At 41.6% G+C, this 23,681-nt stretch overlaps 1 protein-coding gene across 1 annotated transcript in view; it reads right to left on the bottom strand.

The window, feature by feature from the left end:
* Nucleotides 1-11,867: 11,867 nt before the first annotated feature.
* The window catches only part of SPATA6L (spermatogenesis associated 6 like), an 87,046-nt gene continuing 75,232 nt past the window's right edge, over nt 11,868-23,681 (bottom strand). Inside the window, exon 15 of the transcript XR_008844288.1 lies at nt 11,868-11,932. The gene's annotated coding sequence lies outside the window, so the exon portion shown is untranslated. The remainder of the gene's footprint in view (nt 11,933-23,681) is intronic.

Raw genomic sequence — 23,681 nt, 5'->3', positions numbered from 1 at the left:
AACTACAACTCCCAGCATGCCTGGACAGTCTGGGCATGCTTGGAGTTTTAGTTTTGCAACATTTGGAGGGCTACATTTTGGAGACCACTTCTTAGCGGTCTCCAAACTGTTCTTCCCCAGTTGTTGCATAACTACAACTCCTAGCATGCCTTTCGGCTGTCAGTGCATGCTGGGAGTTGTAGTTTTGCAACAGCTGTAGGCACATTGGTTGGGAAACACTGAGCTAGAGTCTGTTTCCTAACTCAGTGATTCCAACCCGTGTGCCTCCAGCTGTTGCAAAACTACAACTACCAGAATGCACTGACAGACCCTACATGCTGGGAGTTGTAGTTTTGCAACAGCTGGAGGCACACGGGTTGGAATAACTGAGCATGAGTCTGTTTCCTAGGGGTATAGTGAGCCTTAACACCTCACGAGTCTTTGACAAATTTTCGTTAAAGTTGGACTTGAAAATTAAAATGTTTTAGTTTTTTCCCCTAAAATGCTGGTGTTACCCCAAATTTTTCATTTTCACAAGGGGTAATAGGAAAAAAGCCTCCCAAAATTTGTAGCCCCATTTCTTCTGAGTAAGGAAATACCCCATATCTTGATGTAAAGTGTTCTGCGGGCAAACTACAGGGCTCAGAAGAGAAGGAACGCCATTGGGCTTTTGAAGAGAGAATTAGGCTGGAATTGAATGCCATGTGCATTTGCAAAGCCCCATGATGCCAGAACAGTGCCCCCCACATGTGACCCCATTTTGGAAACTACACCCCTCACGGAATGTTATAAGGGGTACAGTGAGCATTTACACCCTACAGGTGTCTGACAGATTTTTTGAATTCGTCCGTAAAAATGAAAAATTTTATTTTTCATTTGCACAGCCCACTGTTCCAAACATCTGTCAAATGCTAGTCTGGTGTAAATGCTCACTGTTCCCCTTGTTACATTCCCTGAGAGGTGTAGTTTCCAAAATGGGGTCACATGTGGGGGTGTCCACTGTTCTGGCACCATGGGGGCTTTGTAAATGCACATGGCCACTGACTTCCATTTGAACCAAATTCTCTCTCCAAAAGCCCAATGACGCTCCTCTTCTGAGCATTGTAGTTCTCCCGCAGAGCACTTTATATCCACATATGAGGTATTCTATGCACAGAAGAAATGGGGTTAAAACATTTTGGGGGCTTTTTCTCCTGTTACCCCTTGTGAAAGTGAAAAATTTGGGGTAACACCAGCATTTTAATGAAAAAAATAAAAATGTTTTTATTTTTATGTCGCACTTTAACAAAAGTTCAACAATCACCTGTGGGTTGTTAAGGCTCACTTTACCCCTTGTTACGTTCCTTGAGGGGTGTAGTTTCCAAGATAGTGTGACATGTGTTTTTTTTTTTTTTTTTTACTGTCCTGGCATCATGGGGGCTTTCTAAATGCAACATGCCATCTAAAACCATTTTAGCAAAATTCGCTCTCCAAAAACCCAACATCGCTCCTTCCCTTCTGAGCCCTCTAGTGCACCCATGGAGCACTTTACATCCAGTTATGAAGTATTTCCTTACTCGAGAGAAATGGGGTTACAAATTTTGTGGGGCATTTTCTCCTATTACTCCTTGTGAAAATGAAAAATTTAGGGTAACACCAGCATTTTAGTGTTAAACATTTCCAAAATAGTATGCCATGTGTTGTTTTTTTTTTTTTTTTACTGTTCTGGCATCATGGGGGCTTCCTAAATGCGACATGCCCCCCAAAAACCATTTCAGCAAAATTCGCTCTCCAATTCTGAGCACTCTAATGCACCCACAGAGCACTTAACATCCACATATGAGGTATTTCCTTACTCAAGAGAAAATGAATTACGAGTTTTGGGGGTCCTTTTTACCTTTTACCCCTTGCAAACATGAAAAATGGGGCTACAATAACATGTTAGTGTAAAAAATAGATTTTTCTCCTCCATTTTGCTGCTATTCCTGTGAAACACCTAAAGGGTTAACAAACTTTTTGAATGTCATTTTGAATACTTTGAGGGGTGCAGTTTTCAAAATGGCGTCCATTATAGGGGATTTCCAACATAAAGACCCTCATATTCACTTCAAAACTTAATTGGTCCCTGAAAAATTCAGATTTTGAAATTTTGGTGGAAAATTGCTGCTATACTTTGAAGCCCTCTAATATCTTCAAAAAGTAAAAACATGTCAACTTTATGATGCCAAAATAAAGTTAACATATTGTATATGTTAATCAATATGTCATTTATTTGACATGTCTCTTTTCCTTACAAGCAGAGAGCTTCACAATTAGAAAAATGCTAAATTTCAGAATCTGTCCTGAAATTTTGGAATTTTTAACCAAGAAATGTTGCCAGTATCAACAAAAATTTACCACTAACAGAAAGTAGAATATAGAGAAAATCAGATAGTTGGAGGTACTCAATCTATATATTGTCTGAGAACTCTGCTCTGGTGGTATCCTCCTACCACCCAATACTAAAATCTAAAGAAAAATTTACAAATGGCAGGTTCTCAAGGACTATAGATGTCAGTCAGTGATATGTGTCAGCTGGATATGTAATGGTGTGAAAATTAAATAAATAAATAAATAAATAAATGATTGTGTTAGCTGAGAGGAGATGGTAGAATATATGTATTCACTTGAGGCAAACGTGTGAGTGTGAGGTGGTTGAGAATTAGCTACTGATTGTATCTGATGGTTGAATGAAAAGATAGGTGGTCATTAATGTGAAAGAAAAAATGGGGAAAATAAATAAATAAATAAAAATAAAAATGGGGAAAAAAATGGTTGTGTTACCTGAGAAAAAAAAATAAAAAAAGGGGGATAGAGAAAAATATGTTAGATGTCCAAGGTACAAATGTAGTTTATTCTAAATGGTCAGATACAATTATAACATACAACAACAAAGAGGATGCAGGATCCTTGCACGCCTCCCTGATTAATGAATAAAAAAATATATATAAAATCAAATAACGATTAGTAGTGAAATTATAACAGTTGCTGCACCACTAAGTAACCACTGTCCATTGGTATGAACCAGCTTGAGGTAGAGGTATTGGAGCGCTGTCCGTTTTCAAGCGCTGCAGTCCCCCAATTTTCATCCGACTGTGCAGGTACAATGGTTTGTAGCTCCAAGTCTCTGATAGTGAGCGCTGTTTAGGCTGGGTGGCTGTGACAGCAGCACAGCCTGGGACCACATCCGTGGCTTGGGAGTAGGTCCTTCTTCAGTGACCTAGGGGGCCCGAAACGCATCTGATCTGCTTCACTTATACCCAAAGACCACTACACAACCACTGGATAGAGGACCCTAATACCGGCAAGTTACGCTGTCATCAAAAGAAGCTGCTTCCATCACTAGAGCACGCGCTGCTACGAGAAACTTGTGGACACCACTCTGAAAACCGGCATCTTCACCGAGGGTGACCTGTCTGTCGGCAGGCAGACTCCGTCACCTACACCAGGAGGAAGCTGACGAACATCAGAACAGCACAGGACACTCACCGAAGACCTTTGCCAGGATGGGTAAGCAGTACATAGTACCAGTGCTTCATTCATTCATTCATTCTGTTGCGGCCACCGAGCCGTTAATATTGCAGCGAATTACTAACTTGATACTCCCAAGCCACGGATGTGGTCCCAGGCTGTGCTGCTGTCGCAGCCACCCAGCCTAAACAGCGCTCACTATCAGACACTTTGAGCTACAAACCATTGTACCTGCACAGTGGGCAGAAAATTGGGGGACTGCAGCGATTGAGAACGGACAGCGCTCCAATACCTCTACCTCAAGCTGGTTCATACCAATAGACAGTGGTTACTTAGTGGTGCAGCAACTGTTATAATTTCACTGCTACTCTTTTTATTTGATTTTATATATATTTTTAATTAATTATATTAATTCATTAATCAGGGAGGCATGCAAGGATCCTGCATCCTCTGTTTTTGTATGTTATAATTGTATATGACCATTTAGAATAAACTATATTTGTACCTTGGACATCTAGCATTTTTTTCTCTATCCCCCTTTTTTTAATAATGTTTTTTATCTCAGGTAACATAACCATTTTTTTCCCCATTTTTATTTTTATTTATTTATTTTCCCCATTTTTTCTTTCACATTCATGACCACCTAACTTTTCATTCAACCATCAGATACAATCAGTAGTCAATTCTCAACCACCTCACACGTTTGCCTCAAGTGAATACATATATTCCACCATCTCCTCTCAGCTAAAACAATCATTTATTTATTTAATTTTCACACCATTACATATCCATCTGACACATTTCACTGACTGACATCTATAGTACCACATCATCCATCCATGCACTCATTTCCATTCACGGCAGCATTTACAAGCAGTCCTTGAGAACCTGCCATTTGTAAATTTTTCTTCAGATTTTAATAAAGTAGAATATGTCACACAAAAAAACAATTTCATAATCAAATTTATAAGTAAAAGCATCCCAGAGTTATTAATGCTTAAAGTGATAGAGGTCAGATTTGAAAAAAAGAGCTCTTGTCCTTAAGGTCATAATGGGCTCCGTCCCCAAGGGGTTAAATGAGTAATTAGTAAGAATAACGATGTGTAGTTTTAAGATTCATGGATAGGAAATATATGTTCACATTTGAGAACCACTTTATAGTATATATTTAGAATTATCTATGTAACAAATAAGTAATATTCATCGAATGATGTGCAATGTGCAAAATGTACAAAATAGAAGTATGGATGAAAGCACTCACCACGTCTAGTAGCAAAACATATCTTCAGGCTTTATTCATATTGAAGAATGCAAAAAGGGATGGAGGAGCAGGGCTGCAGGATGGCAATTAGTTTGAGGGCTTGAGAAAGCACCGTTTGAAACGTCGCCCCGGCGTCTGTCCTATTCCCCTGCCTTTCACCATCCTGCCGCCCCCTGCTCCTCCATCCCTTTTTGTATTCTTCAATATGAAACCTGAAGAAATTTTTGCTACTAGACATGGTGAGTGCCTTCATCCATACTTCTATTTTGTTCATTATTCCAAAGTTGTGTCTGCCTGCATGAGATTGCACCACCTGAATACGTCCATAGGGCATGGACCTCACCGTTACAATTGAGGGAAATCTATCCAGGAGTAACCTGTGCTGAAGTGTTTTCTGTCTTGCTATGTGACATAGGGGGAGATTTATCAAAACCCGTTCAGAGGAAGAGTGGTGCAGTTGCCCATAGCAACCAATCAGATCGCTTCTTTCATTTTCCACAGGCCTCTAAAGAGGCCTGTGGAAAATGAAAGAAGCAATCTGATTGGTTGCTATGGGCAACTGCACCACTCTTCCTCTGCACAGGTTTTGATAAATCTCCCTCATAATGTGTAAAATGTGAAAACAATAAATGCTACACCAAAAATATCTATAAAAGTAAGTACATGCTTACAACTAGATATACAAATTGTACCTTTATTAAAAAAAAACGTCAGATAAAAAACAATCATGTTAAAATTAGTATTGGCTATTGGCAACAGAATACATACTGGACAGTATATATGGGATGACACACTAGTAATGGGCCACAGGATAATAAGTAGACATACATGCAAGAAAAAGTTACCCAAAAATAGATAAATAACGGCAACTTACTCAATATTGCAACCACAATCAGGCATCTCATCCCCTATCCTTCAGATAGGGGATAAGATGTCTAGGAACATAGTGCCTTGAAAATCCCTGCTAAATGTTATAAAGTGGTACACCGGAGGAAAAAAATGTCTTCAGATTAACTGGTGCCAGAAAGTTCTACAGATTTGTAAATTTTTTCTATTTAAAAATCTTAATCCTTCCAGTACTTATAAGCTGCAGTTCTTTTCTTTTTGAATTTCCTTTCTGTCTAACCACAGTGCTCTCTGCTGACACCTCTGTACCTCTGTCCATGTTAGGAACCATCCAGAGCAGGATAGGTTTGCTATGGGGACTTGCTTATACTCTGGACAGTTCCTAAAATGGACAGAGGTGTCAGCAGAGAACACTGTGGTCAGACAGAAAAGAAATTCAAAAGAAAAGAAAATAACTTCCTGTAGATCATATAGCAAGTGAAAATTATTGGAAGAATTAAGATTTTTTTATAGAAGTAATTTACAAATCTGTTTAACTTTCTTGCACCAGTTGATTTAAAAAAAAAGAAAAAATGTTTTCCAGTGGAGTACCCCTATAAAATGTTGAAATAGACATAATCTGTATATATTAAATACAGTGATGTCACAACACTAATAAAAGAAAACATATTTTCGTACAGGAATAATAAAGGTAGTGAAGTATTAACCAAGTTAAACAACAGCAGAGACAATGATACCACAGCGCAAGTATTAATCATAGACACGGTATAACACTATGCAGGAATAATGCACAAAATAATGTCACAGTGCTGAGATGATCATTGTTAGGTTACATTCACACCACATTTCCGAGATCCGGCTGCCAGATTCAGCTTGGAAATTTCAAAACCGGACGCTCCCGTATCCCAGCCGGACCAGTGCCAAATCTCATTCAGTTAAATGCGCCGACCAGAGTCAGATAGTGACTGAAAACCATGGTATGCTACGTGGATATGAAGAAAACATAGTGTGAATGAACCCTTACAATGTACTGTATCACTGTAAAGAGACAATTCACAAAGTGATGACACAAAATAGGAATGGCATGACGTCTTTTGTCACAGAACATGTATGTCATAGGAAAGGGCTATTGCATGCAGTGATACCACAGATTTGGAATAATGTACACTGGAATTTACCATTAATTGCAGTTTTCACCTAAGAATAATACTAAGGCAACAAAGGCCTACATTGAGGGAGGGGATTCATCAAAACCTGTGCAGAGGAACCTGTGCTCAGTTTCCAATAGCAGCCAATCAGATTGCTTCTTTCCTTTTATTTTTTATTTTTTTGTAAAGGCCTCTGCATAATGAAAGAAGCAATCTGGTTGGTTGCTATGGGCAACTTATCCTTTGCACAGGTTTGGATAAATCTCTCCCTGGGTTCCTGCCATCATCCATGTGCCTCACTGAGCAACAAAACTACCAGTCATCTGGCCATTCTTAAAGTGTACCTGTCACTTAATAAAACATTTCACATGTCCTAGAAACAGTCCTACAGCTACCTACCTGGTTACCTACATACCTGCCCTTTTCTGTGAAGGACACCATATAGGGCATTATTACAGTTCGGGGCCTATAGATGGGGAGATTGTGTAGAGGAGGGGAGGGCACTGGAAAAATGAAGTGTCTAACATGTTTGTCCTGCAGATGTTAAGAGGTGAGTTTTGGCTGAAAGAAGTCGACATGGCGGACTGAGCCGGAAAGAAGAAAAGGAAAGAAGACTCCACTGATCAGAAAAGAACTGTCCCTAAAAGAATAGAATCCCTAAAGGTAACTGTAATAACTTATATTGGATAATAATCCTGTGTATAGCTGGTATCTCCTACTATATGGGCACTGTATCGGGGAATACTGGTCTGTGTATAGTGGTTTTATTCAGTACAGTATGGCGGTATTATCCAGTTATATTTCCTCTTGTGTACCGGTATTTTTGGTCATGGAAAATTATCTTACCTACATAAATGTGTGAGTAAGATTAGTAAAGGCTGCCTGTACTATTGGAGTGCCAACTGGACAGGACAGAGGCAGGTAGGAACTATCTGCCCATCCACTCAGCTGATCAGGACCAGGTTTTGTCATGGTAGAACCCGATCAGCATATACCACCCGCTACCCGCTGTTGACAGACTACAAATACCAGCATACCCTTACAGTGAGGACATGCTGGGAGTTGTAGTCTTGCAATAACTAGCTGTCAATTGTTAAATGCGGCCAGGCAGCGGGTGTTATATACGTGCGGCGGGTGTTATATACGGGTGATAGATATGGGTGATATATACAGCGTTGTAATTTCATATTCACCGCACAGAGCTGTGATTGGCCGAGGGGTTTCGGCCAATCATAGCTTCAGGAGGGAAATATTACACTACAGTGCCGTAGTTCCATATTCCTGTGAGCCGGCCAGGGAGCGGAGCGCTTGTCACCTGCGCACACCACACAACTACATCTCCCAGCATGTCCTTACTGTAAGAGCATGCTGGGAGTCAGGGGCGGACACAGACAGCAGAGGGTCCCCGTGCAAAGAATGTGCCTGCCCCCCCCCCCCCCTCATACTTCAATTGTTCAGTCCTTAAAGGGGTATTCCAGGCAAAAACTTTTTTTATATATATATCAACTGGCTCCGGAAAGTTAAACAGATTTGTAAATTACTTCTATTAAAAAATCTTAATCCTTTAAATAGTTATTAGCTTCTGAAGTTTTCTGTCTAATTGCTCAAAGATGATGTCACGTCCCGGGAGCTGTGCATGATGAGAGAATATCCCCAAAGGAACTGCACAGCTCCAGGGACGTGAGTCATCAGAGAGCAGTTAGACAGAAAAAAAACAATTCAACTTCAGAAGCTAATAACTATTGCAAGGATTAGGATTTTTTAAATCAAAGTAATTTACAAATCTGTTTAACTTTCCGGAGCCAGTTGATGTATAAAAAAAAAAGTTTTGGCCTGGAATACCCCTTTAAGGGGTTAAAATTACAGTGTGTGGGCCCTGCTATTCATAACCTCAGAGTGCCAGTATTCCCATTTTTTTTATATCTGTTTATAGGCATATCTGTTTATAAAAAGCTGATCTATAAGTTATAATAGATCAGCTATTATAAACAGATATGCCATTCAGGAGCATGAAAAAGTTAAGTGGCAATTTCTCACATAGCTTTTCCAAGCTTCTGAATGGCATTCAGCTTATAGGCATATCTGTTTATCAGGGCCGAACTGGCCATCAGGCACACCAGGCATTTGCCCGGTGTACCGTCCACCTCCCCTGATGTGACACACACATACACACACACTCTGCATTAGGAGCGTCCGATCAGCGATTGATTGCTCCAAGCCATAAATCCAGGCTTGAGCAATCGACGGTCGATAACACTGATCATTGCCATGTTAATGCATGGCAGTGATCTGTGTAGAAGATCAGTGTGTGCAGTGTTATAACCCCTAGTGGGGGCAATAATATTGCAAATAAAAAAGTGTGAAAGAAAGTTAATGAAGATCATTTAAGAATCACCCCCCTTTTCCCATTTAAAAAAAAACTGTGCAAATAAAAATAAACATATGTGGTATCACCACGTGCGGAAATGTCTGAACTATAAAAATATATCATTAATTAAACCGCACAGTCAATGGCGTATGCGCACAAAAATTCCGAAGGCCAAAATAGCGTATTTTTGGTCACTTTTTATATCATGAAAAAATGAATAAAAAGCTATCAAAAAGTCAGATAAATACAAAAATTGTACCACATGAAAAATGAGCCCTCATACTGCCCCCGTACGCGGAAAAATAAAAAAGTTATAGGGGTCAAAAGATGACAATTTTAAACGTATTAATTTTCCTGTATGTAGTTATTATTATAAGTAGGGTATCATTTTAATCGCCTGGACCTACAGAATAAAGATAAGGTGTCATGTTTACCGAAAACTGTACTGCGTAGAAACAGAAGCCCCCAACAGTTACAAAATGGCATTTTTTCTTAAATTTTGTCGCACAATTATTATTTTTTTCTGTTTTGCCGTGGATTTTTTGGTAAAATGACTGATGTCACTGCAAAGTAGAATTGGTGGCGCAAAACATAAGCCATCATATGGAATTTTAGGTGCAAAATTGAAAGTGTTATGATTTTTAAAATGTAAGGAGGGAACGAAAGTGCAAAAACGGAAAAACCCTGAGTCCTTAAGGGGTTAAAACTCAGACCAAACTGACAGTTTGTGTGTCGGCATGCTGCTTATGCCTGCCATCAGCGCTGAAGTGTAACGCTATGTAACAGCGCTTTAAGGGTATGTTCACACTGTGGAACTGTAGCTGATTCTCCGCTTGCAGAATTCAGCGAGCAGAGATTAGGCCTAGCAGCCGGCGGCAGCGGTGTGACCGCGCGGCACTGAACCGTCACCATTGACGGCTATGCAGTGTTCGCAGACTTCCGCACAAAGAATGAACATGTTCTTTCTTTGCGCGGAACAATTTCAGCGGCGTAATTGTCCGCTGCTGAAATTCCACAGTGTGAACAGGTCTCGCGGAGATCCATTCACACTGATGGTAACGTTCACTGTGCGTAATTTTACTCGCGGATTTCCGCACACGGAATTCCACGGGTATTCCGCAGTGTGAACATACCCTAATAGTGGTGGCTGGCAGTGCAGCTTTAAAAGCACTTGCTCTGCTGTGCCTGTATATAGATGTGCCGACACGTCTCTTAATCCTTGCCCCTCATGCCCCATCTGTCTATCTATCTCATATCTATCTATCTAGCTATCTATGTACGAAGTAAACATCCGAAGTACACCGCGGCACTCAATAGATAAGGTGCAGAAAGCTGTGATTTATTCCATACTAATACAAAGCAAGCGACGTTTCAGCTGCCATGCAGCCTTTATCAAGCATCATAGTAGTGACAAGCAAAGATATATATAGGTGTACATGTGATTAAAATATTAAGAGTATGCAATCAAATCATTAAGGCATACAAGTAAAAAAGTGCAAAAACATAGTACGATACTGGGTAAATCTACCTCTGTAATGTGGACTGAACAGTGATAAGTGCAATACCATAAAATCAATGCAGATCAAAGGCTGCTAGACATTATAAAAGTTATAAAATACTTTAACAATCTTGATTAACCAACACGTGAATAAACTCAAAATAAATGGATAGGCGTGACATGATGGCTGCACTCACCCTCAATACCATAAAAGGAAAACGCCATAGTATGATAGATTCATCCCGAAGCGTGTGGCGCGTCGGTGGCCGGAGGCACCAAGTCACATGATCGCCTCCGCCATCGCACGTCACCTCCGGTGGTGGAGTAGTCATAATAAACAACTTACGTTGCTAGGAAAGGAGCCAAGCGTATAGTTGCTTCCGGAGCGCAGGCTGGTCATGTGAGAATCACGTGATCCCGCCTCGCTCCGTTCGCATCTATGTAAACTTCCTCCACTGCGCAAGTCGCACAGAGAAAGGAAACTACGTATATAGAAAGGGCAAAATCAGTAGTGGAGTCATCTCCCCTAGCAACCCTTGTTCATGAGTGGAAATGAAATAAGAATAAATACAAAATAAATATAACAAAGGATCAAAGTATATGGATAAGTAAAAGAAGAAATATATAAGGGAAAAAATGAAATAATAAAAAAAAATACAAAATAAAAAAATAATGATACAAATAAAAATAAAAATAATGAAAATAATAATAAAATGAAAATAATAAATATAAAAAAGAATAAAATGAATAAAAAATAGAATAAAATAAAAATAAAAAAATGAATAAAAAATAAAAAATAATTCTGTCATAGATAAATATAGTTGGTGAAATGCACAGTACCTGGTTCCACACATCGAAGTCATTGCATATAGGCACGTATCTCCCTCTCACCTCTGGGTCTTCTCTTACCCCCGCACTGTGTCACTGCACGTGTGCTGTCAGGCATTCCTCCGGTACCCACAGGCATATCATGTCCTGCGGGGCTCAGAGTGAGTTTTCCCATATGTGAGGTGGGTATTAAACCTGGGGGTGCCCCACATACACTCAAGGACAAGGGGGATAGGGTGGGAAAAGAGGGGGCCAGTAGGGTAGGGTTTTATATAATGTTTGTACCACAACTATGCTGTTCTTTATCTGTACTGCAAATTGCAATTAATAAAATATTTAAATAAAATAAAAATAAGCACAAATAAGAACACTCATGAAGGGGCTATTACAGGGTGTGAGTCCCACTAACATTGTTTATTGCACCTTTCAAAAACAGAAACAGAAAACAAGTATAAATTCAATATGGTAGAAGTTGATGTTGAGAGGTGACTGCAGCCTGTCATCCTCCCGTCGATCTGAAATATAAAAGAAAAAGATATATTAATATTTGCAATTTTACTATAAATATGTAGTCACTACTAACTAGACTGGGGGTATCCTAATGAACATACTGGTTGCTAGGGGTTACACTGTATAAATTTGTGGTGTAACAGTAAAGTCCACATTAAGTCCATTCGGACGAAGTGACCCAAGTTGGTAAATCCATCTTAATTCAGTCTTCTTCAATTTACTTATGCGATCCCCACCTCTTTTGAGGGGGAGGAATGTGATCTAGGAGGACAAATTTCAAATCCCACTCGGAGTGGCCCATCTCAGTGAAATGCTTCGATACAGGTAAATCCAAACGTTTCTTTCTAATTGTATACCTATGATGGTTGATGCGCGTTTTGAAATCCCATGTGGTCTCGCCCACATAGACGAGACCACATGGGCATATCAATGCATATATAACAAACGTGGAGGTACAAGTTAGATAATGTTTCAGTCTACATATTTTGCCCATTTTCGGGTGAATAAACTGTCCCCCTTTCAACATCAGAGGACAGTTGATGCACTGGCAACACGGGAATGAGCCCTTGTTTTTAACTGACAAATATTTTTGTGATGATATCTGTCTGGACACGTCCGATTTAATTAGTCTGTCCCTGTGGTTGCGAGACCTCCGGTAGGACATTAGAGGTAGACTCACAAACTCAGGGATCGCTATCTATGTATCTATCTATATATCTATCTTCTATCTATCTATCTCATATCTATCTATCTCATATCTATCTATGTATTTATATATCATCTATCTATCGATCTATCTATCTATCTATCTCATATCTATCTATCTATATATCTAAAAATTGTAGATAAATCTGCAGCACACTTAATCCAATAAAAAGGTGAAATTTATTCCATATTCCAAAACAGTGTCACAGCAACGTTTCTGCCAGCTCACCTGGCCTTTCTCAAGCTCGAGCTTGAAGAGCTTGAGAAAGGCCAGGTGAGCTGGCAGAAATGTTGCTGTGACTCTGTTTTGGAATATGGAATAAATTTCACCTTTTTATTGGATTAAGTGTGCTGCAGATTTATCTCCAATTTTCTGTATTGCAAATGGACCCCTGACCCAGGTCTGGTTCTGCGTGCACCTTTCATCTTTTTTTCATTGGATGTGCTGCTTCCCTACTTTGTATATCCATATATCTATCTATGTATCTATCTCATATCTATCTATCTATTTATATATCATATATCTATCTATCGCATATCTATATATCTGAAAACAAAAAACAACAGCACTCCCAAAGAAAATAGAAAAGGTGCTGGGTGCAAGGTACTGAAAAGGAACTAAAAGTGCACTGATTGCAATTTTTATTGAATTGAATTTGCTGTGTATAAATAGCACCTTAGTCCTAATGTTGTTAGCTTGAGAAAGATCCTGGAGAGGATCGAAACGTCGCTGCTTTGTCACATTTTCTGATGGAATAAATCCACATTTTTTCACCTTTATGGAGTGCTGCCCTGGCTTTGTATTTTTTTTTAATCTATTTATCTATCTATCTCATATCTATCTATTTATATATCATCTATCTATCTCCTATCTATCTATCTATCTATTTCATATCTATCTATCTATTTATATATCATCTATCTATCGATCTATCTCATATCTATCTATCTCATATTTATCCATCTCATATCTATCTATATATCTAGCTCATATCTCATTATCTATCTATCTCATATCTATCTAGTCTATATGTGTGTCTATCTATCTATCTATCTCATATCTATCTGTCTGTATGTGTATCTATCTATCTACCTAGCTATCTCATATCTATTTCTCTTATATCTAGGGGCAGACTGACATCTCTGGCACCCGGGCCCTGCCCTACAGTGCTGCAGCAATATAACTAGCTAAAAGGGGGCTGCTGCACTACAACTAGCTAAAGGGGGCTGCCACTACAACTACAAAAAGGGGTCTGCTGCACCACAACTTCAGAAAGGGGGCTGAAGCACTACAACTAGCTAAAGGGGGGCTGCTGCACTAAAACTAGCTAAAGGGGGCTGCCACTACAACTACAAAAAGGGGTCTGCTGCACCACAACTTCAGAAAGGGGGCTGAAGCACTACAACTAGCTAAAGGGGGGCTGCTGCACTAAAACTAGCTAAAGGGGGCTGCTGCACTAAAACTACCTAAAGGGGGCTGCTGCATTACAACTTCTTTAAAGGAAATCTGTCACCAGTGTCACCTGCACTAACCTGTCAGTACCGACAGGTAGTACAGGTGACACTGATGACAACGGCACTTACCTTGTCCCGTTCCGTGGCGGGGATCTCCGGTAATCTTGTCCGTTTGCTCCAGTCTCAGCACCCGGCTTGGGGCACGGGTGGAGCTTAGTGATGTCACCGCTGCTGTTCTCTAGCAGCGGGACCCAGCAGGGAGCACCAGCAGTGATGTCACTAAGCTCCGCCCATGCCCCAAGCCGCTGCTACTCTCTGCTGGGTCTCGCACCAGCAGTGACATCACTAAGCTCCGCCCATGCCCCAAGCCGCTGCTGCTCTCTGCTGGGTCTTGCACCAGCAGTGATGTCACTAAGCTCTGCCCATGCCCCAAGCCGCTGCTGCTCTCTGCTGGGTCTTGCACCAGCAGTGACATCACTAAGTTCCGCTCGGAGCTGGAGCTAAAGAACAAAATTACCGGAGATCCCCGCCACGGAATTGTACAAAGTAAGTACCATTGTCATCAGTGTCGGTAGTGACAGGTTAGTGCAGGTGACACTGGTAACAGATTTCCTTTAAAGGATAAGTCTTATGTATAAAAACGTATCCCCTATCTGAAGGATAGGAGATAAGTTTTAGATCGCGGGGGTCAGAGTGCTGGGGCCACCCCCCCCCCGCGGTCTCCTATACGGAGCCCCTGTGCTGTAGCACAGGAGCGTGTCACGACCCCCGCCTGAAGCAGAGACTGCCACTACTCAGGAGCCGGCGCCAGGAGCGTGTGATGTCATAGCCCCTCCCCCTCATGACATCATGCCTCACCCCCCCTCCTATAGACTTGCATTGAGGCCCCAGCGCTTGGACCCCCCCCGCAAGCTAAAAGCCCCCCTGGGCTACCTACAGGTGGCACCTATCTATTCAGGGCACCTGTGTAGTGGGGAGAACTAGGTAAAGGGACCTGTCTACTTGATGGGGGGACATACCTACTCTTCCCTAACCAATTACCCTATCTACCTAGTTACTGTGTGAGACACCAAGGGGGTTATTATTACTGTTTGGGGCACTATAGGTGCTGGAAAAGTACATAGCCTAAAATGTTTGTCTGGCAGGTTCTATGGAGACGGTTCGTGGCTGGAAGAAATCATCATGATGGTCTGGACTGGATGGAGAAGAAAAAGAAGAGTGAACGACTCCAATTAGAGAAGACGTCACCTAATGTAACTGTTAGTGTTGAGCGGCATAGGCCATATTCGAATTCGCGAATATTCACAAATATATGGACGAATATTCGTCATATATTCGCGAATATTCGCGAATTCGTAATATCCCTGTTTTATTTTCGCATATGCAAATATTCGCGCAATGCGAAAATTAGTATGAGAGAAAATTCGCGTATGTGAAAATTAGCATATACAAATTTTCGCATATGCGAAAATTCGCGCCCCAGTCTCACATAGTAGTATTAGAGCCTTCTTTACACCACATAAGTTGGAAGCAGAGAGGGGTGATCACTGTGATGTGTACTGTGGGAAAAAAAACAAAAAACAAAACAATATTCGTAATTACGAATATATAGTGCTATATTCGCGAATATTCGCGAATAAAATTCGCATTGCGAATATTCGTGAGCAACACTAGTAACTGTATGTAATCACTGCAAAGCCTGTGTAGAGCTAGTGTTTACCACTAAATGGTCGCAGTATGGGGGTATATTTCCTCCTTGTACATTTGTATTATTGGTAATATTTATCCTAGTACTCTGAATTTGTTCAGCAACAGTACAATTCCCCCTTGTATATTGGTATTAGGGACAGCTAGGTGAGAAATTGTCCCCTAGCTTTTCCATGCTCCCTAATGGCATATCTGCTTATAGACATATGTTTATAACAGCTAATCTATTATAGTATATCACTTATAATAAATCAGCTATTATAAACAGATGTTTATAAGCAGATATGCCATTCAGAAGCATTAACCCCTTAAGGACCAGGGGGTTTTCCGTTTTTGCACTTTCATTTTTTCCTCCTTAACTTTAAAAATCATAACTCTTTCAATTTTGCACCTAAAAATCCATATGTGGCTTATTTTTTGCACCACCAATTCTACTTTGTAATGACATCAGTCATTTTATCCAAAAATCTACGGCGAAACGGAAAAAAATAATTGTGAGACAAAATAGAAAAAAAAAACGCTATTTTGTAATTTTGGGGGCTTCCGTTTCTACGCAGTACAATTTTCGGTAAAAATGACACCTTATCTTTATTCTGTAGGTCCATACGGTTAAAATGATACCCTACTTATATAGGTTTTATTTTGTATTACTTCTGAAAAATATCATAACTACATGCAGGAAAATTTATAAGTTTAAAATTGTCATCTTCTGACCCCTATAACTTTTTTATTTTTCCGTGTATGGGGCGGTATGAGGGCTCATTTTTTGCGGCGTGATCTGAAGTTTTTAGCGGTACCATTTTGCATTGATAGGACTTAATGATAGGACTTTTTATTCATTTTTTCATGATATAAAAAGTGACCAAAAATACACTATTTTGGACTTTGGAATTTTTTTGCGCGTACGCCATTGACCGAGCGGTTTAATTAACTATATATTTTTATAATTTGGACATTTCTGCCACTTGAATGCTCATGCCTGGATCTCAGCCACTGAGCAGTCATTCGGCGATCAGACAGCATGGAGGCAGGTAAGGACCCTACGGCTGTCATGTAAGCAGTTCGGGACGCCGCGATTTCGCCGTGGCAATCTCAAACAGCTCCCTGAGCTAACCAGCATTGTTTTCCTTTCACTTTAGAGGTCTGGCCCATTGTTAGAGGCCGGGCCCGACCCGCTATGACACGCCGTGGCCCCGCGTTATAGAAAGGGAAAGGACTCATCACGTACCGGTAAGTCCTTGGTCCTTAAGAGGTTAAAAAAGCTAGGGGACAATTTCTCACCTAGCTTTTCCAAGCTCTGAATGGCATATCTGTTTATAATAGCTGATCGATTATAAGTCATTATAGATCAGCTATTATAAACAGATTTGCCATTCAGGAGCATGGAAAAGTTAGGTGAGAAATCGTCACCTAGCTTTTCCATGCTCCTGAATGGCATGTTACTAATAGCTCAGCAGTGGCGCACAGCCTACATGTGAGTGAGTCACATGTCACCTAGGGCCGGCTGGGAGATCTCTCCTGCGGCACTGGCCCTTAAATTACATGCTCCTAAAATCTGTATTCGGGGGAGCAGGGCAGGCGGCCTATGAAGGCTGTATGAGAGTTGTATGACAGTTTTTTTAATGCATGATAATACTGTCTTACCAAAATACCTAAAAATACTAATCATGCAGTTACCAATTGATACCACTAAATAAGGAGCAAATATTACCTTACATTTTTTGTAACCTGACCAGATTCGGCATACTGAGACCAACAATACCAATAATACCGGTAAATATTACCAATAAAACACCTATGTAAGGGACACATAATACTGCCACACAAGGACCATTACACCACAAAGCGACTAGTGACTGGATAATTCCACTATACTGTTATTAAATAAAATCCACTATATATACAAACCAAGATTCCCCAATTACCTCCCCCTCCCCACCACCACCACAAATACATTGATCATATAGAGATATATACCAGCTGTACACAGGTTCTGTATACCATGTAAGTGATTCTATACTGGACCATATAGGGGTATATATCAGCTGTATACAATATAAATGATTACAATTATATTTAGGGGCTCACAAATACATCTTTGCCATTTCATTCCCCCTCCTCCCCCTGTGCCATTTCATTAATCCCCCTCCTCCCTCTGTGCCATTTCAATCCCCCCCCCCTTTTAATAGGGGGAGGGAATGAAATGGCAAGGGGGATCAGAGGGGAGGGGGAAATTGAAATGGCAAAGGGGGAGGAGGGGGGTTAATGAAATGGCACAGGGGGGAGGAGGGGGGTTAATTAAAATAGCACAGAGGGGATTAGAGGGGAGATTGGGAATTGAGGTGGCCCTGATCTGGTCCCCATGTGCCATTTTAATTACCCCCTCATCCCCCCTGTGCCATTTGATTAACCCCTCACCCCCTGTGCAATTTCATTAACCCCCCTCCTCCCCCTGTGACATTTCATTAACCCCCACCCCCCTCCTCCCCCCCTGTGCCATTTCATTAACCCATCACCCCCCTGTGCCATTTCATTAACCCCCACCCCCCTGTGCCATTTCATTAACCCCCACAACCCTGTGCCATTTCATTAACCCGGCCCTGAGCACAGGACTGAGGATGCGGGGGGTTCCTGTGCTCAGGGCCGGCCCGATGCAGGGCTGTCCATACCATGGATGCCAGTGGGAGTCGTAGGACCCATTTTTTTTTCCTATTATTATTACCACATCTTGGTCCCGGACCATGATGTGGTAATAAAAAATTTAAAAAACTCTGGCAGCAAAGTGCCACCCCTGAAAAGTGCCGCCTGGGACCATGGGACCGCCCCTACTTTAATCCGGCCCTGATGAAAGGGCGGCGGGTCCCCTCACACGCTGGGCCCCTGTGCAGCTGAACCGGCTGCACAGGCAATATGTTTGCCCCTGCTGTGATTTGTAGTCGTGCGGCGCAAGCAGGTGGAAAATGTGCAAGCGGGTGAAAAGAAAAGCTTCCCTGGCTTGCCTGTCACCCGCCCGCACAACTCCCACCAGCCTGTGCCACACAACTACAACTCCCAGCATGTCTTTACAGTGAGGACATGATGGGAGTTGTAGGCACAGGCGGGTGGGAGATAAGCGGCTTCCCTGGCCATGATGGGATTTGTAGTTTAGGAACAGGGGGACTCTAACTCCTATGATAGGAGTTGTAGTTTAGGAACAAGGTGCCTCCAGCTGTTGCTAAACTGGAGGCTTGCTGTTGCTAAATTACAACTCCCGTTGTGGGAGTTGTGGGCTGGGGGTTGTAGTTTAGCAAATGCTGGAGGCACCATAAATGTATTTACATATTTTTCGTGTTCTTTTCTTCTGATTTCTGATCTGCGTATGCAGAGGACTTCTTCGGATTCGGTGGACTACATCGATAAACAGCATTTTATGTTGTTTAATATTAATAAAATGGTTAACAAGGGCTTGTGGGGGAGTGTTTTTTGGAATAAAAGTTTTTAAAACGTGAGGTGTTTTTTTTTTATTTGCTTAACAGGTTTAGTAGTGTAAGCTGTCTAATAAACTGAATCCATTACTAAGGCGGGACTTAGCGGTAGCCATGAAAACAGCTAGCGCTAACCCCCAATCATTACCCAGGTTCCCACCGCCATAGGGGTGCCGGGAAGAACCAATACCAACAGGCCCAGAGCGTCAAAAATGGCTCTTCTGGGCCTAACAGGGTAACAGGCTGTCGTTATTTAGGCTGGGGAGGGCCAGTAACAATGGTCCTCGCCCACCCTGGTAATGTCAGGCTGTTGCTGCTTGGTTGGTATCTGTCTGAGAATGAAAATAGGGGAATGACACATGTTATTATTAATTATTTATGCAAAAAAATGTGTGTGGTTCACCGTATTCCAGCCAGATTCCAACAGAGCAGCAACAGCCTGACGTTACCAGGGTGGGCGAGGACCATTGTTACTGGCCCTCCCCAGCCTAAATAATACCAGCCTTTTCCCACCTAGGCCCAGAAGCGTCATTTTTGACGCTCTGGGCCTGTTGGTATCGGCTCTTCCCGTCACCCGTGTGGCGGTGGGTATTGGGGTAATAATTGGGGGCTAGCGCTAGCATGTTTTGTGGCTAACGCTAAACCCAGGCTTAGTAATGGATTCCGTCAATAAGTCCGGCTTCCACTACTAAGCCTGTGAAGCAAATAAAAAAAAAGTTTACATTTTTTTTATTTCAAAAAACACTACCTCACAAGCCCTCGTTAACCATTTTAATAGCATTTAACAAAAAAAATGCTGGTCACCGAAGTCCGAAGTAGTCCTTTGCATACACGCAACTGAAAAAAATGAGTTGGTACATTTAGGGGGACAAAATATGGTAAAAAAAAAAATGTTGTCACAAATGTGGCTTTAGAGCAGAAAAGTCACAGAGGAGAGTAGGTGGTGTTACAAAGTGGTGCTCTAAAGTGATTTATTGTTTTTGCTTATGTGAGCCAAATTTATCAACCCCCCTCTGATAGTATGATAAATGTGTCACACGTAAGAAACACTTACAACATGGAAAACAGTGTACGTAAGCTGTGTGCGTCAGCACAGCTTGATAAATCCCCCCTTATATGTAATGGCATACTACTTTTTGTATTGTATGTGGGTGGGGCATCTCTATAGGTGAGGTTCACTCATGGGTGGGCAAAGCACAGGGGCCCCATGAGTTGTCAGTCCACCACTGCAAAGAGCCAGAAGAGGGCGAGCATAAACTTCTCCCAGCACGACCTTCTGATCGATGGAGGTCTGAACACTCAAACCCTTTAAATGGGCACTGTCATTAATATTTGATTTCTTATGCAAAATAAATAACATCAGGCCACCAGTGGTCTCCCTTCTTGGCCAAATTCCGGAAATGCGTCCTGGCCATAGACCATGCAGCTCTCCATACAAAGCCTGTCAGTGCAGCGCAGCTTTGTACAGATGACGTCACATCTGCCGGGGAACGCCCCTTCCTCCCTCACAGACGGCACTAAGGCTAGGTTCAGACTACGGAATTTCCGCCTGCAATTCTGCTTTGAAATTGCTGGCGGAAATTCCGCTTGCTAAAATGTACTGTATAGTGATGAAGCGGAATTTGTGAACGGAGGCGTTGCTCTTTCTTCAGGCGGAAATCCGCGTGGAACACATTGCAGTCTATTGGAGACTGCAGTGTCCGCGCGGTCCTAGCGCCGACTGATTCAGCCAGCGCTGGCCGCACTCGGAATCTCCGGGCGGAAATTTTCTGCCCCGAGATTCCGTAGTCTGAACCTAGCCTAACAGTGTGCAGGTTGACAGAAGAAAAAAAAAAGGTATTTATGGCTGTTTGTTAGGGGGAAAAGTGCAGGATGCCTCTCAGCATCAATTAGGGAGAGATGTAGGAGTGATTTAGGGATAGATTAGTTAAAGGGGTACTCCGGAGGAAAACTTTTTATTTTTAAATCAACTGGTGCAAGAAAGTTAAACAGATTTGTAAATGACTTCTATTAGGAAATTCTTTTCTTTTTGGAACACAGAGCTCTATGCTGACATCATGACCACAGTGCTCTTTGCTGACATCTCTGTCCATTTTAAGAACTGTCCAGAGTAGGAGAAAATCCCCATAGCAAACATATGCTGCTCTGGACAGTTCCTAAAATGGACAGAGATGTCAGCAGAAAGCACTGTGCTCGTGATGTCAGCAGAGAGCTCTGTGTTCCAAAAAGAAAAGAATTTCCTCTGTAGTTTTCAGTAGCTAATAAGTACTGGAAGGATTAAAAAAAAAAATTAATAGAAGTAATTTACAAATCTGTTTAACTTTCTGGCACCAGTTGATTTTTTGAAAAAAGTTTTCCACCGGAGTACCCCTTTAATGACAGGTACTTTTTAATTGCTACTGTTTGATTAAAAATAACTTTCAACTTCCACATGCTATACCAACATTTCTACACACATTATAAAACATACTCATACAATAAGGCATTGCAGATAGTGGTAAGGGATGAGGGTTGGAAAAGAAGAGGGTAGGGAGATCACAGGTCTGAAGCTTTATTGAAAGACAAAACACATAAGGGGAGAGGTGTAAGGAGTGGAGTGTTAAAGGGTAGCTCCCACCATCCTATTTTTTTTTTTTTGCTAACCCCTTGCCAACCCCCCCCCCCCCCCCCCCCCGCTACGGCACTAGCCCATTCCCTCCCCCACCCCCCACCCCGCATACCCCGTTCCCTCATTACACTTGCAGTTACTGCAGAGTCCGGCAGCGGGCGTGCAGGGACAGCGGCGGCAACGAGGCGGCGATGTGCGGGAGGAGTGGCCTCCCAGCCAGTGGCCGGGGAGCCAATGCGCTCGCTCCCGCCTGTCTGATTGACAGGCAGGGAGCGAGTGCAGCCTAACTGAAAAAGGACTGATTGCCACTCCAAAATCAGTCCTTTTTCAGTAGCCGGTTTTTAAATGTAAATTAAACCTTTTTAATGAAAAAAATAATAATAAAAGTATATTAGAGATATGTTGTAGTACATAAGTACTACAACATATCAAAAAATAAAGTTGGTGACAGTGCCCATTTAATACTCTTCTTCTCTGAAGTCCAGACTGTCATTGATGGAATAGTCTCTGAGCGGATCAGCCTGTGGAAGTCCTTGACGGACATCCTCTCCAAATTTATAATCAAGTGCTTCCTGGAAAATCATAACGGGGAAGATTTATCAAAACCTGTGCCGAGGAAAAGTTGACCAATCAGGTTTCTTCTTTCATTTTGCAGAGGCCTTCTGAAAAATGGAAGAAGCAATCTGATTGGTTGCATGCATGCAACTGAGCAGTTTTTCCTCTGCACAGGTTTTGACAAATCTCCCAAAAGTGCCAGACCTTAACCCCTTAAGGAGGCAGGGATTTTTAAATTTTGCACTTACGTTCTTTCCTTCTCACCTTCTAATAGTCATAACGCTTTCAATTTTCCCGGCACATGTGACCCTACACTTAATTCTAGTTTTCATGAATCTCCCCAATATATATGTCCCCTCCCAGGTCGTAGTGATCTTTGTCTCGCTGCACCAGTCTATTATCAGTCTATGGAGCAGAAAGGCAAAGATTGCTAAAGTTACAGTGACACTTTTAATAAAAGAATAACAGCTTGCTAGTGCTGTAAGAAATATAGTAACACATACTCATCTCGCTAAGTCCAGCACCAATCACTGAAGTGTGTTCAGAACTTTATCTGCAGAACTGGGAGAGTGCATCATCAGGGGAAATAAACAATTACAATTGCAATGATGTAACAGGGTCTGGTGGTATTAACCCTTTTGCTTAGTATTGGAGGTCCTGCCGCCAATCGGCCCACAAACGGCAGGGATAATAAACGGAATGTCCACAGCAGATGTTATGAGCTAACTGGAAACTTTTACTTGAACTTTAATGCAACAGTCTTTACAAGTATACAGTGTCTCTGGAGGTAACCGGGATGCAGGTTCCTCACAGGCTTTGCTGGGACTAATAGTCTTAAGCTTTGTGCAGGCCACTGTGCTACTAATTATAAGATTTGAGTAGAATAGTAGTCACACAGGATTTGTAGGTTGAGCTTTATAACTCATGGTTTTAGTGTCTGCTGGTTCTTTAGTCTTTGGCCTAGTTGAGATGAATTCAGATATGCTGATTGTGCTTACTTTGAATCCAGGAGATAAGAGCAGGAACAGGAGAGTGAATTTAGTGACTACAGCCCCTTATATATCTGGACTAAGCTCACTGGCCAGCAAACCTGTAGGTCCTGAATCCATTGAACTCTGGGTACATCACATGACCCAGGAAGGTCCTTAAATATCTGTACAACTATTATAACATATCACATGACCTGGGAAGGTCCTATACAATTATTTCACCTATACATTAAATTTTATCCATGTTAACACAATTATATGAGGCGACCAA

Source organism: Hyla sarda, chromosome 1 (assembly GCF_029499605.1).
Source record: "Hyla sarda isolate aHylSar1 chromosome 1, aHylSar1.hap1, whole genome shotgun sequence".
NCBI lineage: Eukaryota > Metazoa > Chordata > Amphibia > Anura > Hylidae > Hyla > Hyla sarda.
Note: the sequence above shows the minus strand (reverse complement) of the source record. Positions and strands in the feature narration are given on the sequence as shown.